The sequence below is a fragment of the Centroberyx gerrardi genome, chromosome 9, assembly GCF_048128805.1.
Source record: "Centroberyx gerrardi isolate f3 chromosome 9, fCenGer3.hap1.cur.20231027, whole genome shotgun sequence".
NCBI lineage: Eukaryota > Metazoa > Chordata > Actinopteri > Beryciformes > Berycidae > Centroberyx > Centroberyx gerrardi.
In genome coordinates, this window is record NC_136005.1 from 30293119 (window position 1) to 30311496 (window position 18378).

The 18378-nt window shown below is 41.5% G+C and overlaps 1 long non-coding RNA gene across 1 annotated transcript in view; it reads left to right on the forward strand.

The window, feature by feature from the left end:
* The window catches only part of LOC139915560 (uncharacterized), a 36439-nt gene extending 33214 nt beyond the window's left edge, over window positions 1–3225 (forward strand). Inside the window, exon 3 of the long non-coding RNA XR_011784814.2 lies at window positions 2811–3225. This is a non-coding gene — a long non-coding RNA (uncharacterized LOC139915560). The remainder of the gene's footprint in view (window positions 1–2810) is intronic.
* The last annotated feature ends 15153 nt before the right edge of the window (window positions 3226–18378 follow it).

Sequence of the window (18378 nt, forward strand, 5' to 3'; positions counted from 1 at the left end):
CAGAGGAGCAGGCGCTGCTGTAATCTCCACTGTTCAATTAGCCGGACTGACCGGGACGCCACCCTCCACTTCATTAGCAGGCAAGGGAAGGTATGGAGTTAACCTCTCTCTCTCTCTCTCTCTCTCTCCCTCTCTCTCTCTCTCTATCCCCTCCTCCCTCTTTCTGGGAGAAATATCTCAGTGGCAGAAGAATGAGACTTTCCCAAATTAGTTTCTCTGTATCAGTTAAAACACAATTTGCTCTTTTTTTTTTTTTTTACCTTTAAAATGGAAGCTTCTGGAATATTTATGAAGAGGCAATCGAGAGGAGAGAGAGAGAGAGAGAGAGAGAGAGAGAGAGAGAGAGAGATGGTGAAATAAATGGAGGGGGAGGGGGGTATAAATCCACAAAGACAATTTCGCGTTTCCAGCCTCTTTTGCTGTTTTTCCAATTACTTAATGCTATTTAAATACACCAGAGCCGACACTCTGGCACACACACACGCACGCACACACACACGCACGCACACACACACACACACACACACACACACACACACACACACCCCAGTACAGACACACACACACACGCGCATAGTCCTCAGCAGTGGAGAGGCTCCTGAAATAAGTCACGCAGTAATTGTATTTGATAAATCATAAAGGGAGCCCATCAGAGGAAAGCTAGCTGTAATAAAATGATAAAATAGACAATTATGAAAAAAATCCCTGGCCTTTAATTTCCTAAACACACTCTGGAGAGAGGCCGTTTAAGCCAGAGCGATTTGACGAGATGCTCAACACGTTTTTCCCCCCTCTGACACTTTGAATTACACCACAGTCCTCTGAAACGACTGTAACATTAGCAGCCCGCTGTAGATTCCCGCTAACTGCCGTTTCATATCTCCTTATTCCATATAATTGCCATTTCACATTATATTTGGCAAGCAGTGAATTGCCTTTAAAGGAACACAACATCACACTGAGTTCTTCAGAGATTGGCCCGTTGGTCTACGTAGCTGTTAAGTGATGAGAACATAGACAGCAAAATTGTTGACTCCATGCTAACACTTTAGCATACACTATGTTGAGTGATAGTAGGCAACTAGCATTACCTCAAAAGAGAGAAAAGGAGAACTTGTAGCAGCTCTGAAGCTAAATGCTAAGTGATCTTAAATGATATGTGGCTAAGTCTGGCAGTTTGCTAAATTTATACTGATATAAAGCTACAATTTCTACTAAATATGATACAAAAGCAACATACTGTTTTGACGTACAAGGGACTACTTTCCCGGTTTCCATAGGAAGTGAAGGTGGTGGGTGATGGGAGACTGTGCACAGTTAAAAATCACTGAGCAGCGGATGAATACGCCGTCGTTCACCTGAATAAACCTGCCTACATCAGCTATATTGAGTTAATGCTATTTTATTTTGAAAATGTATGAATCTAAAGTTCACAAAATAATACCACCAACAACATTTTATTAGTAAAAGGTCAGTCTTCTTACTTTGGATAATGCTAGTCGCCTACTATCACTCAACATAGTGTATGCTAAAGTGTTAGCATGCAGCACCGGAGCCAATGATCTACCAGGGACACATGGATGATTTTCATAATCATTTCATAATCATTTCATGATTTAAAGCATATTAACCTTTTTGTCTTTCATAGAGCCAGCTATTTCTGCAAACGAAAGCATGTCATAATATTTTCTTAGAAAAGGTTTTCTTTAGCAATATAGCATATCCCCATCTCTTTGTAAAATGATTGAATTCATGTGGTTAGTGGCTTATGAACAGACATGATGAGGGGAAGATGAAAAGTATCAATAAATGACTGTCAGTCACAGTTGTTTACCTAATATTTTGCATGCTATGACACTCATCTTAAGTGTAACTGCCAAATAAGCATTCAGAAATGGGTATTTGAATGTGGGTGTTCTTTCTACCTAGCATAATTCTGTGGTTTATATAGGAGAGTGTTCTCAGTCAGGTCAGGTAGCATGACTATACAAACTTCATGAAGGCTTCAGAGACAAACTTACAGGATGGGATCCTCTCAATGCAGAAGATCACATTTATTTGAGCTCTTTGAGGCACAGATCTCTTTTTTTTTCACGGCCCTATAAAAATCACACTCCCCACTGTTTCCTCTTATTTGGATTGGCGTGACAGTGTAAGATCTGCCCCACAAAGAGTTAAAAAACCAGGTCTTTGGTGCTTGTGTAAATGCAGCCAGACACTCTGCGCATATACTGTAGGTGCGGGTGTGTAAAATAACATGGAAAAGGAGATTTTCCACTAGTGGGGCTTCCACAGTGTACTCCCCCGGGCAGCAGCAGAGAACTGATTGAATTGTGTGTGTGTGTGTGTAAGTGTGTGAGTGTGTGAGCGAGGGCATTGGTGAAATCCTTGTACCTCCAATATCGACATTTAGTTAAATTAAGAGTTCATTATGTCCCAGTCAGTTCTACAACCACAAAATAGCACAAAACCCTTTATATATTTTCATAAATGTATGTTTGTCTAACAAAAAAAATAATAAAATACCTCTTTTTTTCTGGATTCCTGGAAAGCAGACTTCCTGGAGATGTGTGGTTTTCATCTTACAGCAAGTTGATTACACTGAAAGAGAGAGAGAAAGAGAGAGATGGAGAGAGAGAGAGGAAGTTATTACATGGACACACACCTGAGTCCTGTCTTTCTCTGTCTCTCCCTCTCTCTCATACACACACACACACTTTCTCTCTCTCCCTCTTACACACTCTTTCTGACTCATACACACCCACAAACACACACACACTCTCTAACCCCGTCTCTCTCTGTCTCCCCAGATAATGCTGGTGTTACATCATGAAAACCAGGAAGCCAGCAGGAGCGGTACAGGAGGAGAGGACGATGACATCACAGACGACACACACACACTTACACACGCTTAATAGCATATAGGCTATATACCTGCTCACAGGACAGCGCTGCAAATGTGAGCCTGCTGTCAGTGGTGTGACCCATTTCAACTGAAGCTAACTGAATTAAACTGAACTGATATGAGCTGGAATGACCTGCAGTGAACTGAATGGAACTGCGATGGAGCGGAGTTCATGCTGGATTTCAACAGAGAATTACCTTGAATTAAGACAAACAGACACCCAGATGTAAACCCTATTTCCACTATTGTTTGTTTTTTATTTTTGGCAATAAAGCTCTTGACTCCTACAGGTCTAGCTGTGATCAAAATGACAGTGAAGAATATGCCTAATACATTTTTAATAGCATTTAAAGAAGGGTGGAAGCAACACACTACATTTACTCTTGTTAATGTAACGGAGTAGTGCTTTTGTATGCTTCTTTTTTGAGTATTTATTCAAGTCAGTCATTTTATGTTTACCTAACTGTTTTGGCTGAAGTACACTTTGTTACAGTTTAAATTGTATCCATTACAAAGTACATGTTTCTCCGTAAGCGTTGCATCAGAAACTGGCTAATTGTAACTAGCATCTCCATCAAACATTCTGAAGTATGTGAAAGTAACATTAAGTTAACTAACTAAAATGTTAAATGCTCAAATTTATCCATGATAGTTGCTTAGTTAACGTTAGCCAAAAAGCCATTCCTCCAGCTAAAGTATTACTGGTTTGTGTTAGCCTGGTTGTTGTCTAGCTAGTTTGCTAACCTTGTTAGCTAGTTGGAAGCTAGTATCACAAAGAAAAGAACAATGTAGTTCATGTTCAAGATGTTCAAGTTTCAGAATGCTCAACTTAGTCTGTACAAATGTGCAATAAATATCAACTGAATTCTAAACAATAATCCATGTTGAAAAGGCAGTAGCACAGTGCATAACCTAGCCAAGCACACCCATAAATTATTGTATTGATTCATCTTTTACTTTGCTCATGTGCTTTCATTTATTTATTTTTCAATTAACCTAGTTTGAACGCTCTCCTTTTTAGTTGCACAGGAAAAATTTAATGTAAAAATGTCTGTTTTTTTAAGTAACTTTCGGTTCCGTTACATTAATGAGCGGCATTTTACTTTTACTTAATTGTATTTTTACATCATTAATGTTACTTCTACTCAAGTAAAATGTCAACAAAGTATCAGTAGCCTACTTCTACTTGAGTATGTTTAAATATGTAACTGAGGGTTTTATATCTGAACACTGCAAATAAACACACTTGGTGAAAATGTTGAAACTTTTAGCCTATTAACAATATTCTGTTTGGGATATTGAAAGTGTGTTTGTGTCATGTAATACACTTCCTACATGACATGTCTGTCATCACATTAAACCAATCAGATCTGTGTGTCCTGTGTTTCTGAATAGATAGTGATGGATGAAGTGATGGGACAAAGCGAAACTTGTCAAAACCAAGTATTTGGTGAATCTGGTCGCAGTTTGAGAAAAATAGAGAAAACTACTGTCCAGTCTCCCCTTTTTACTCACAGTGTCTGTCATTTTCTGTATTACAACTCATATATACCACTTACTTTGTCGCTGTCTAGCAATATTATGATGGCTTAGAGGAGGGAGCTGTAATATATCCAAATCAAAAGTGAATACAATTCCATCTAGAGTGTTTTACAGGAAGGCACAGAAACAAGACTTGTAAAAATATAAAACGAGGAGATGAAATAGGAAACACAAGATGACAGAAAAATCTGTCATATGAAATGTAAAAGACATTGAAAGTAGGCAATGCATACACACACACATAGCCTATAGACACACATAGACTATGCACACACACACACACACACACACACACACACACACACACACACACACACACACACAGAGAGAGAGAGAGCAGTAGCCCCTGGGTATCTGCAGCCCAGCAGTGAGTGTAAATGATCACATAGCTCTGGTCATAACTCAAAGCCATATAGGCTACTGAAGGAAGCTGACACCCAATGTGTGTGTGTGTGTGTGTGTGTGTGTCACTTTAGACTCTTCATGTTGCTTCCTCTCTCCTCGTCTTCCTCCTTTCCTCCCTCCTCCTCCTCCTCCTCGATGCCTGGGGGGGATGAAACCGAATCTGTTACACCACACCGACCCCCCCCCCTTCCTTTTCCTCTCTTCACCCCCTCCACACACACACACACACACACACACACACACACACTTGTTTGCCCACACTCCAGAACCACATTAGTGTGTTTAACCTTATTGATTAGGTCTCCTCTATTGATACTAATCAGGCTGATCAATCACTGATATCTCTGTGTGGATGTGAAGTGATATTGACAGATGATAGTTTGATCAGTAAACACGCTGAAGTGAAGCATGCACACACACACACACAGACACACACACATTGACAATGGGCTCATTTGCACTGTAGGTTACAAACTGATTTTACTTTTGATTAAAAACCGATTGAAACCTTAGTTGCTAAATCAGGTTTTTCTTTCAAAATCAATCTATGGGGTTAAGGCACATTGTCGTTTCAGGCTTAATTGTGATTATGTTACAACACTAATAAAGAAATGATAAGCAGTCATCATCGTTACTATGAACACAAGATCTCTGTCATTTTGTTCTTTAAAATATCAATGTGGTTTCTAGTGTCCAGTAGCTTATGTGGAACACAGCACTGCAAAATGTAAAAGCTTTGGGACTTCATTCATAAAAATGTGCTTTGTGTTGATATTAAATCCTTCCTCTAGGACTGTTTAATTGTATTTGGCATGGATCTGTTTACTCACCATTGTTGTGCCTACATTCACTTTATATTGCACCTTATGTATCCTACATTACATATGACCTGTGTTGCACTGGATCATTTTTCATTATTTTTATTATTGTCTGTTTACTTTTATGAATTATAGTTATTTTTAATAGTTTTCTGTGAATTTGTTACAATTATTTCTATCTTGTCTTGTGGATGACAAATCTAAAAATTGCATAAATACACTGTAAAAAAAAATATTGAATTGTATTTACTCCTAATCGATGAATAAATCAGGCACTTACTCTGATTTTTGTATGGTGCAGAGAATGAGATGTCAAACATTTTCAAGTCACGGACCACAAAATAGACACATTAGTCTGATTGGGATAATTTATAGAGAATTAGATTATGATTATTCCTCATTTTGCTGGTGACCTCCTGGGGCCCCCTCAAAGACCCCTGGTGGTCCCCAGACCTCAATTGGGAACCACTTAAGGATCAATAGTTTGCCATAACATTACTTCTCCTGGGAAACACCCTCCAACCATCTTCCACCTATACCAGTTTCTGGTATTGGTATTTCTTAGATCTAATCTGATAATTTCTGTTAATGAACTAAACTTTTTATGAATCAGGCTTACCTTGGCTGCAAGTTGAATTGATTTATGAATGAGCCACCTGCTACCATTCAGTACACATGTAAGCTTTTTCATCATGCCACTGTCTGGACACACATCTGATCCATGACACACATACAGAATGTTTTGAAATTATTATTATTATTTTTTAATGTAGTACTTGACGTTTTGCTCTGGCTGAGCTGACAGAGCAGTTTGAAAAGAAACTGTTTCCCTGTTTCATTACTTTACTTCTGTCTCTGGACCAGTGGAGTGAGGGGCTGATCTAAGGGATGGGGGCATGGTGTGTGTGTGTGTGTGTGTGTGTGTGTGTGTGTGTGCACTTATGTGCTTGCGTCCAGAGCGTCCTTTGTGTTGCTGGAATTAACCATGACTCGTCACGTGTCATCGGCCGCTAACCTCCAACCCCATTCAGGAACCATCGCTTGTGTGCAGGCGCGCGCGTGTGTGTGTGTGCATGAGTGTGTGTGTGTGTGTGTATGAGAGCGAGAGAGAGCGAGAGAGAGAGAGAGAGAGGTCAAGCTGTCACAAACACAAGCAAAAATCATTGTTCCTGATGGAAAAACACACATGCTGGCAAAATAGTGAGTAGTGACTAATGAATAAGCACTAGTGGCTATTTTTTAGCCACTAGTGCATTTTAATGAATGAATGAATGAATGGATGAATGAATGAAAGTGGGAAAGTGGGACAAAACTGAGATGTGTTGATCCCTGCTGTGCATGCATGTATGTTTGTGCATTTGTGTGTGTGTGTGTGTGTGTGTGTGTGTGTGTGTGTGTTCCTGGATGACACAGCTAGTGGCAGAGATGTGTAGGTGGCTCAGTGGTGTGTCATAGAAGAACTGAGCACACACACACACACGCACACAACACACACGCGCACACTGTAATTGAAAACCTACCCCTTTAACATTGTGAAATGCCCTTAAGCCCACTGGAATACTCTCACTCTCTCTCTGTCTCTCTCTCTGACACACACACACACACTCACACGCACACACTCACAGTGCGAGAGAGCAGAGAGAGAAATGGTTTTACATTATTACAGTTCAGCTATAAGGTCAGTGGGAAGGCATCTCTGTCTTTCTCACACCCCATCAACTCCCTTTCCCTCTCTCTCTCTCTCTCTCTCTAGCTGCCAGAGCACAAAGTCAGACCTCCAATCCCTCTATTTCATCCTTGAAAAAGCTTCACACTAATTATCTGAAAGATAGACAGAGAAAGTGACAGGAGGGCAGGCGGACAGACAGGTTAATCCAGGGAATCAATGTTTTTCCTCTTCTCTTCTCTTCTCTTCTCTTCTCTTCTCTTCTCTTCTCTTCTCTTCTTCTAATCATTTGTTCCCAGTTAAGCACAAGCCTCAGGAAACGGCACCTCTGGTTTGTTTTTCTGCCCAGGTGCAAGTTTCCACTGTTTAGCTTAGCTACACCGCTAGCCACAACGCACAAATAAAGGCTCTAATCCTTTCCTTGTCACTGGCACATTATATTATATTATATTTTATTAAAACACTGAGACATTTGGTTCACACCAATTGGAAACCCATGGCTTAATGTGACAGGCGCCCCCGTTATTTCTTCTAAAGCCTTGGCGAGAGTCTGGCCGTACATCAGACATTTACCTTGCAAAAGGTTATGCTTGTTTTTTCGTCTGCGGCATACGCTTCACCGCAAACATGACAAACATTAATTGATGTGTATTTGTTACAGTAAGTGAGGTGTATTTACCATCAATTGAGCCATTTGTCCATTGTTGTTTGCGCTTTGCCAAATGTTTTGTCTCGATAGCTAGCTAGCTAGCTAACTGTAGCAACATACTTCTTGTTCCTACGACAGTAAAGAAATGGCAGTTGACTGGTTTGAATTATAATGACAGCCTGACAGTGCTTTTTTAACCAACTACTGTGTTTAATTTCTCCACACCTCTGTCGCTGGAGATGAAGGTGTGGCTACGCCAGATTAGAATGTGTCTAACTATGAATGTGAAGTGGCAAAAGGGCGTGCTTAGACGACTTTCCCTGGATAAATAAAGATTAAGAAATATATATATATGTATTATATTTTGTGCAAAACGCTCCCCCGCCAAATCTTTGATAGCAGATATTAAATGTGAATATTAACCTCAAACATGATGTCTTGGTATTTATTTTTACATGGCTTTAGTTTTTCACTACAATACTTTATTAAGATACAAATAATAGCCACATTTCCTCCACAGGATTCCCCAGGCTCACACACACACACACACACACACACAGAAGAATGTGTCCAGTTACTTGGCCGATAAACGTGTGTGTGTGTGTGTGTGTGTGTGTAAGCCATCAGTTTCTCCATAGAAAGAGGCTGAATAGTCCAACAGTCAGAGGGTGAATTGGTGCCACACACACAGCCTCCAGTACTTCAAATCACACTGCTGTATTTGTAGACAATGATGACAGAGATCTTTGTTTTAAAATTGTGATCATACATAATGCATAACAGAAATTAAACCAAGCACTTTCTCACTGTCTGGCAAAACACTTTGCCCAGTTCCTCCCACAGTGACCGAGACAAACCAATGAAAAGTAGTGAAATGTCAAATTTTATTGGAAATCAACAGAAATATAATCCACAATTCCTGAAAAGTTGACTGTGAGATGGAAAATATTCCTCTCAGAAGTGGTGGAGACTATAAATGGGGCAAAATCCCTGTGGATAACATGAGCTATAAGCGTCCCGTAAATTCTTTTGTTCATTATTGTCGGAAATATTCCACATTTACGCATGAAACATCGCCCGCGTATCGTGACATGTCTTTAAGGTTTCCCATTTCATTCCTTTTGATCATCTCTTCCCATCTCCTCTCATTCACCTTGCATCATCTCATCTCTTCCCATCTCGCAACGTAACGCAATGCAACGTAAAGGAATGCAATATATCATGTCATGTCATCCCCTCTGCTTGGTGAATGGACAATAACACATGGTCCTGATGAAGTGCAGGCAGTGACTGGAGTTGATAGCATCGATTGCCACAAACACAAACACAAACCCAGTGAGAGTCGGAGCAGCAGACAAGGCTCTATTCTCCTCTTCACGGCAGAAAAGGCCTGTCACAGCCATGTCGTCTGCCCCCCCCTTCCTCCCCTCTCCGGTCTTTTCCTCTGTCATCTTCTTTCCCTCTCTCCCCTCTTCCTTCCTTCCTTCCTTCTCTCCCTCATCACAGCCGATTTCCCTTCGGACACACAGAGAGAAATCCAGAAGCCAGGGAAAGAGGAGTGGAAGAGGACAGAGGATAAGAGGCAGAAAGAGAGATTCTGAAAATTAAAACCAGAATTGAAACATAATGTACGTCACATGATGCTTTTACGGTGTTTGAAACCGTTTCAGATGAAAGTTTTCTCCCAGCCAAGCCTCCTCGGAGGGACCAGGATCTCTCCGGTCCTCTCTCAGCCAAAATCATAATGAGACAGAGAGAGAAAAGGAGGGGAAAAGATGAAATGATGAAGATGAAATGGCAGATGGCGGCGTGCCACCATCATCCATCCATCAAATCATACAGCCTCTGCTTGCCCAGCCCCGGTTCCTTCCCAGAACAACCCAGAGTCCTCCATCCCGGGAGTTTGGCCAAGTTCTTCTATGAGGGGGAATCAGACAAAAAAAAGGGTCTTTTGCACAAATTTGTCTGGGTGTTGTAGTTGTGCCAGCTGATAGTCAGTTATAGTAGTTTCAAACCATATTTTATTTTCCACTAAAAGGATGTAGGTGAAGTGTGAAAATGTGATAATGGCTATAATAACTGAGCTGAACGGCGGAATCACTGGAGTCACAGCCAACACTCTCAGCTATTGGGAACCTCATACAGTGGTTACTAACACATATAATTAAGATAAGGATAAGTTACATATAAAGACTATTCTGGCTTCATTTGTTGTCAGGACTTGTTCAATTCGTAACCCATTCAATTCAATTAGTTGTCATACAGTGAGGTGTGTTTTGGTCTCACAGTTCGACACAGTCGACACAGTTCACAAATCAAATCAAAAAACGATTCCGTTGCAAACTCTTAGAAGCTTCACCGCTGTTAAAAATCGCCAACATCGCTTTGGTGCGTGCGCCGTTGCCCTGGCAACAGACGCCGCATCGACCACTTAGAACCGGCCCGAGCGGGATTTCACAAGAGGACGCTTTGCAGTTTGGCAACACTCGCGGCGAACTACTCCAACTGTATAACGATGCCCTCCGTATCGTCACCAAGGTGATGGTGATTGGCACCAGACGTGAAGCAGGAGTTTGGGGGTTGCCGCTGAAGACCACAATGGCCCAAACAATATTTATATATGGCTCTGGCACAGCCTATAAGGTCTGGTCCCAGCTCTTGGAAAACAAAGAACGGCCAATAAAAAACCAACACAGTGGCTCCGAGGCATACAGAAGTCAGGTTGGTGGTGTTTCTTGGAGCGTCTCATTTTGTAGAGAGCTCAGGAACAGTGGTCCATATTTATGGGCCTTCTGTCCCAAACAGGTTAGCCCCATTCGCTTAAAGCATGGAGGGTAAACAGCCAGCCACTCACATATTACACTCCAGTCCCAATGGGCAGAATGTCAAAGTGTTCTGGATTATTTCTTTGTCTTGAAGAGAAGACTTAATCACCTTGAATTGGATCTCCTTTACCGTTGACCATTGAGAAGCGCAGGACTCTCTCTCTCTGTGTGTGTGTGTGTGTGTGTGTGTGTGTGTGTATGTGTGTTGCCCGATCATTTGGAGCATGAAGAACAGAAAGAGTTTGCAGATTAAGGGAAGCGGAGGGGATTAAGGTCATTTCCTGTCTGTAAGCTGTAAATTAGCCCTGCAGTACCACAGGGGAAAAACAGAGCCACCACCGCTGTCCTGCTATACTGAACCCTACACAACTATCTCCACAACTATGGCAACAGACCCGAGACGGGTCATGGGCCTGTGTCCCCCGCATGTCATTAGTACTCATATGTCTTAAAGGAAAAATTCACTCTAAAACACCTCAACACTGTTTAAAAAGCAGCTATTGGTGATGTACTTTGCGTTTCTGGGTCCATTTTCTTGTTTGTCATCAAGATGTTTCTAGCACAGACAGCAGAATAATGTTCAGCGATCTAAATCATCAGCGGTAAACGTCATGTTTTGGTGTCAGTCCCTCAGAATCAAAGAGCGAGGGCTTCTTTCTAGAGCTGCCATTTTGCACCAAGAGACGTTCAACAATCATACAGGGAGAAATCCATCGTAGAAGAGGCAGAGAGACCGATTTCTCCACTGACTGCAGCCTCAATAGGCCAGAATGAAATGCAGCTACAAGACTTCATCACAAAATAACTTGTGAAACGCACTGATCATCACAGATTGATCGTATCAAACGGTATCCAAGGGTTGAATTCTCCTTAAATGAGTCAGTTTGACTCTCAGGATGAGATGAAACCCTAGCAGCGTTACCTCTCAAAACATATCAATTTTCATGACATTGTTGGAGGACAGTTACTGTGCCACTGTGTCACTGCGAGTGACCTAGCCGCTCTATTCCGACAGATTGTGTCTCTTTTACAGAAACCCATACACACTGATCATGAATTGGCACAAACACTCACCAGAAAAACGGTAAGACTTACTGCTTTGCCAGCACACAATACTGGACATCCCAACGGCCGCAAAGTCCTGCCAACACACAGTTCACATTCAACAAAGTCACTTTTACGAAATGTAGAAGGTGGGGGGGGGGGGGGGGGGGGGATGCATGGCGCTAACACTGGCACATTTATGGGAACAATTCTCACTGGGGCATGTCATGTTACAAGTAACTGAAACTACAGTCCAACCAAATGGCATGTTAGTGTTTTTTTTTTTAACCTTTATTTATCCAGGGAAAGTCAACTGAGCACACTTGCTCTTTCTCTGCAACACCTGCTTCACATTCACTCAGTTACATACATTCATAACTGGGAGCTGCCCAGTACATTCACAGTCTTCTAACTGGTGGCCACTGGGCAGCCATTGGGTTATGAGGGCAGTTGTTATGACTAGGTGAAACTAAGGTTCTTCAGGGTATCATCGAAAACAGAGGAGATGATGAGCAACTGAGATTTGTAACCGCTGAACCCTTGAACAAGGTCCAGGTCTTTGTGGGTGAAGAAACCCACATTGTCACAAACAGAAAGTCCACTGGGGTGTCATGTGTGGTGTTATAGACTTTGCATCTTTTTGGTAGAAATACAGGCCTAGTTGTCCCCTGTACCCATTATTACATTTAGGCGTTGATCAGACAAGACGCGCTTTGTAGTCTTGAAAATTCTTTTGCTGTCATCTAGCTAGGCATCCTAATTCAGCTACTGTCAGTCACTTAGCTAGCGTACCTAATGACGTTAGCTAATGTTGTTAGCTAACTAAAGAAGAAAAAAAACGTATCCATTTCAATTGCAGCACTAATTTGCCTCCACGCCTGATTTTATCATGATATTCTCTGTTTGTAAAAACGTATAATTCAGTGTGGGCAGAAACAGCCACTACCAACTTTTCCTCCATTTTCTGTGTTTACAACTTGGACAGCAGAGAAAAGAATGACAGTTATGTAGGGCGCTTCTTTTGCTCATAGCACAGCAAAGTAGGAACATTTTCAACTTGGAGTGCACCGGACGTTTCCTTTCCGGCATCTAACGTGGATAAACGCTGTGCGAAACGCTTCAAATTGATGGAAAACAATGAGAAAAAAGGTGCATCCCGCTTCTAAATGTCCTGTCTGATCAAAGCAGGACATTTATTGGTTGCTGCTGCATCAATTGTCCACCCCACTATGATGTCTGGAAAGTCCAACCAACATAATGCATAGGGTTGAGATAGCATAGGGCGCATAGGGTTAGTGGCGGTTAGATTGGTTGCATTTTGGTGGTGACATGGTGAAGAGACACATGTTTTTCCCTATAACCATCGATCTCTATCCATCTCTCCATCAGGATGGTATCAAAATCCTTTCATTCACCAAGTATAATACACATAACATAGTGAACTGTACACACTGACACACATCACATATACATTCAGCTTGCAGTCACTATGTACATTCTGGCAGCATGGAAATGTCTGCAAGGCAGCTCAGAGATTAAGAATAAAAATCTAATATTGAAAAGTATTCACAAATAAGACAAATGAAAGTAAATACAGTAATGAATTTAAAACAGCTGCCAGGCATGGTGCCAATTAGAAGACCGTATATCTATCCACCCATCCATCCATGCCAACATAAATGCATGCCTACATCCACTTTTCTATCCATTCATCAATTCACCCATCCATCCACCCATACAGTATATGAAAGAAGAGAAGTTTCAGTACAATTGGCCTTTATTCTGCCTAGTCATGACTCTCATTTCTCTCCTCTGCTCCCCTCTCCCCTCTCTCATCTCTTCATTTATCTTATCCCTCTCTCCTCTTTTCTCTCCTCTCCTCTTCATTTGTCTCCCTCTCCTCTCTTCTCCTTTCTCTCTCTTCTCCAAGCTCTTTGTTAGTTGATTAGTGGTCCCTTTCACACATCCTGGCACACACACGTGCACACACACACACACACACGCACACACACACACACACACACACACACACACACACACACACACACGCACAAGACAGACTAGGTTGTTTGCCTGGAGTATTTTTAGCAAAGCACAGACTGGCGACATTGTATTGAGTTGGTTGTGACAACAGTGGTGTTGTTTAGGGTCTGTTTGCGTGTTTGTGTGTGTGTGTGTGTGTGTGTGTGTACATGTGTGTGTCAGTGAGAGAGAATCCAGTGGGTTTGTGCGACTGTGTCACTGAATATGTGTGTGAAAAAATTTTGTGTATATGCCTGTGTTTTCATGTGGAGATAGTGAGGCTCAGATTGGGCTGTGTAGGGGAGGAGATGGGGATGTGGTGTGTGTGTGTGTGTGTGTGTGTGTGTGTGTGTGTGTGTGTGTGTTTGTGTTGTTGGGATGGGGGGTATTCACATGATTGCCTGCCAAAAAACAGAATAGTGAGCAGTGTATTTCAGTGAAGAGAGTTTCTGTCTATGGCTGTCTGTCTGTTAGTGACTACCACCACCACTCTCTAGCCCTCACTATGGTACTCTGACATTAGCACACTGCTGCCACTCATACAACACACACACACCCCAGTGTGACCAGAACAACTCACTTCTGATCTGGTCAATGCAAAATATGTAAATAGACACTGCATAGGTCAGATATTAGGTTGCACAGGTTGTCATCGCAACTCTGTGTCTTTGCATTTGGCACATTTTACATATAAGCGTGGAAATAATATTGAACATAATAAATCACACATAACCTATAGTATATATATATATTTTTTGTCTCCATCTTTGGTGCTCAGCGCTCATTGCTGTGGTGTTTCTGCACTGCACTTGCCAGAGATCACCTGTCAATCAAACAGTGTGGGCGGAGCTTGGATTTTCTGTTGATGCAGTTTGAGTTTCTCTTTTCTTTGTCTGTTCAGCCATGGTGGCTGTCACTGCTCAACTACACAGTTCGTCTTCTATTTATTTAATTATTTATTAGAGTAAATGTAAAAGCTTTCATTAACTGAGTATAGGCTGAATCACTATTGTGTTATATCAATCAGTGATAGAGTGGCAAAACAGACATTTATTCATATGAAAATGCTGCAGATTGTTACTTTAAGTTGTTTGACACTGACACGCTTTTAACATGTTGGTCATGTCATCCTTTGTTGTCCTTTGTACTAGTAGCCTAGCTATTACTATGTTTGTTATTACTAGCCTTGGAATAAAACAGATTTTGAGGCATAAATGTTGGCTTATTCTATCGTTTGTACGTATTCTAAGTCACTCTGGATAAGAGCGCCGGCTAAATGACTAAAATGCAAAATGGGAATGTAAGAGCATCAAGGATGGCACTGCTATGCCAACAGTAAAGCCTGTGACCTCTCTGTGCCACACACACACGCACACACACACACACACACACACACACACCAGAGTGTTTTCAGTGTCCTTCTGCGTGCGCCCTGTGCCACAGTCAGCTCTCTGTTTTTTCTGGTGAACCACAGAAACTGGGCTGTTAGCTTAATTAAGAGGAAAGTGTCCCTGCAAATCCTCCAAATGTGATCGCTTCAAGCCCCCCGTGGAGCGGAGAGGAAATAGAACGAGGGAAAAGATGGAAGAAGAGAGGGAGAGAGATAGCGGATCGCCAAATCCTGGGTTTATAAAGAGATGGACCTGTCAGAGACGGTTCAAAAGGAGGGAGGGAGCGGAGACATTAACCTCCCCATGACTCCACATAAAGTGTCTGCGCATGTGTATGTAAGAGTGTGTGTGTGTGTAAGTTGAAACACCATGAAAACACCATGAAACACCATGAAAAAGAACTATAGCAGTGTAATCTATAATACATTTTAAAAAGATACTATAAAGTTATCACAGAAAAATTACAAGTCCCTGTAGGAATATTATAGTGATACCATAGAAGATAAAAAAAACATAAATCATAACAAGGTCACTACCACAGACACACTATAAGCCCCTATAGGAATATTATAGTGATAATATAGGGGATAAAAATACAATAAAGTTCGATAAGGTCACTATAAACTACTTAATGGGTACCACAGACACAGTGTAGGAATATTGTAGTGATACCATAGGAGATTAAAAAAAATACCATAATAAGGTAACTATAAACTCACCATTGAGAACCATATACACACTATATATCCCTATTGGAATATATATGAATGCATTGATATTATCACATAGTGAAGGCTATGAACAAAAGAATCATCCTTATACATTCTCTCGTTGTGTTAATATCTAGTGAGTAAAATAATAGAGATATTAAACATGTGAAAACCCACATGTGAATTCAAAGCACATGTGCTTTTTGGACACATGTTGGTTTTCTTGTGTGAACACGTGAAATTTCCCATTGACATTTTCACCTGTGAATGATCTCTTTGCATGTGCAATGAAGTTTTCACATGTGAAACAAATATTGACATATCTAATGGCATGTGAAAATGTGAAGAAAAAAGTTTGCATGTGGACAAAAAACACTTCATCTAGACATTGAAATTTTCTGAAGTAAAATCTTAAAATTTGTTCACATGTGAAAACCAACATGTCCAGAAAGGACATGTGCTTTGAATTCACATGTGTGTTTTCACATGTGACTTTTTTGTAAGGCATTCCTCACTTTGCTGGGGAACCTCTGGACCCCATTTTGATAAATAATCAAAATCATGTTTTAGCGTTCCCTCCAGTAAAATCATTAAATTATCAAACCATAGGACCAGTGATGACAAGTAGCACTTAATGTGTTTATATTGAAAAAGTATGGAAACTGAACTGCCACTGTTAGATCTGAAATTGAAATGCAGGGAAAACAGTGCTATAATATCTCCATCTTCCTAGATATCGTCTGCCTCTCTCTTCACCAACACAGGCATGCACACACACACACACACACACACACACACACACACACCGAGTAAAGAAGTAGAGTACTAGAGGCAGGGCAGGCGGACACACCTGAGAACCTGCATGCTCTGTTTGAGGAGAGAGACCTGTTGTTACCTGCCTTTAGGCTGGGTCCACACACACACACACACACACACACACACACACACACGTAAATACACACGTATCACGGTCTGTGGCTAAACAAACCAACTCCCCCAGGTGTGTGTGTATGTGTGTGTGTGTGTGTGTGTGTGGGCAGGCGGACCCTCCATCAGCATCCTGTCACACACAAGATGTTTATCCAATTTGTCAAGATAATCTTTCCTCAAACCGGCTGCCAAGGAGAGGCCTCAGAGCCTCTCTCTCTCTCTTTCTCTCTCTCTCTCTCTCTCTCTCTCTCTCTCTCACACACACACACACACACCCATACACACACCTGGGTAAAGGTTCACCAATACCCACTACATTGCTGGCTGCATGGCCTGAAATGGAGGCCCTCTCCTCCATCTTACAGGCAGGCAGCAGTGTGCGTATGTATATGTTTCTGTCTGTGTGTGTGTGTGTGTGTGTGTGTGTGTGTGTGTGTGTGTGTGTGTAGGTGTGTGTGTGTGTGTATGACAGTGTAGTTTTTCTAGGGTCTGTTCGTCCTCCAGTCTGTTAGCTGCCTGAGTTGACCCATTACCACTAGAGGGGCAAACTCTATCCCTGTAACCAGGTGTGTAAACTGAGTTCAGAACAGTTTACCCCCTTCACTTGATAGCTTCTAAGATTCCTCTTAGACCTTTGAAATCCATTGAATTTTCGGGCGTTAAAGTACAACACTGACTTTTTGGGAGTTTGGTCCATTGGTCACCTTACCCGGGATGTGACGAACGGATTGACACCAAAACCGTCTCTGTGTTTCTGGTAGCTAGCTCTGTCCTATGCGCCTGCTAACACTTTAGCATAGGTATGTTGAGGAATCATAGGCGATTAGCATTATCCAAAGCATGAAGATGAACCTTGATTTTGTTTTTTATTCTGTGGCCTGTAGATTCATAACCTCTGAAAACAAAATCAAGTCAATCACGAATCAACAGCACCAAAAAATTTAGCGGTCTGGCTAACATCGCTCACTTCCTATGTAAACAAAACAAGCTAACGCTCAAAGTCTTGCAAGAAGGAGAGATCTCCTGGCATTGGAAGTAGTTCCAAAGATATCGTCATTTTACCAAGCCTGTAAACAAGTCTGGGCAGCTGGACATGCATCATGAGAATTAGCCAACCATCCCATCTTAGAGCTGCTACAAGTTCATTTTCTCACTTTTGGGATAATACTAGTCGCCTACAATTACTGAACAGACACAGAGATGATTTTGATTCCAATCCTTGTCACATGTTATGCAAGGTAACCAAGGCCAAACCATCAAAAGGTCGGTTTCGTCCTTTAACACTCCAAAAACTTAAATTGAGTGGGTTGGTAGAGGAAGGCTGCAAAGCTGGAACCCTTGATACCAAAGAAGTTGGTGAAAAACCTTATCCCTGACCTTATCCTCAGCGAAGACCTTACTCTCATACATGAGATAGAGATTTAAAAAATTGTGGTTGTTGAATTTTGATTGAACATTTCTCTGACCTTGG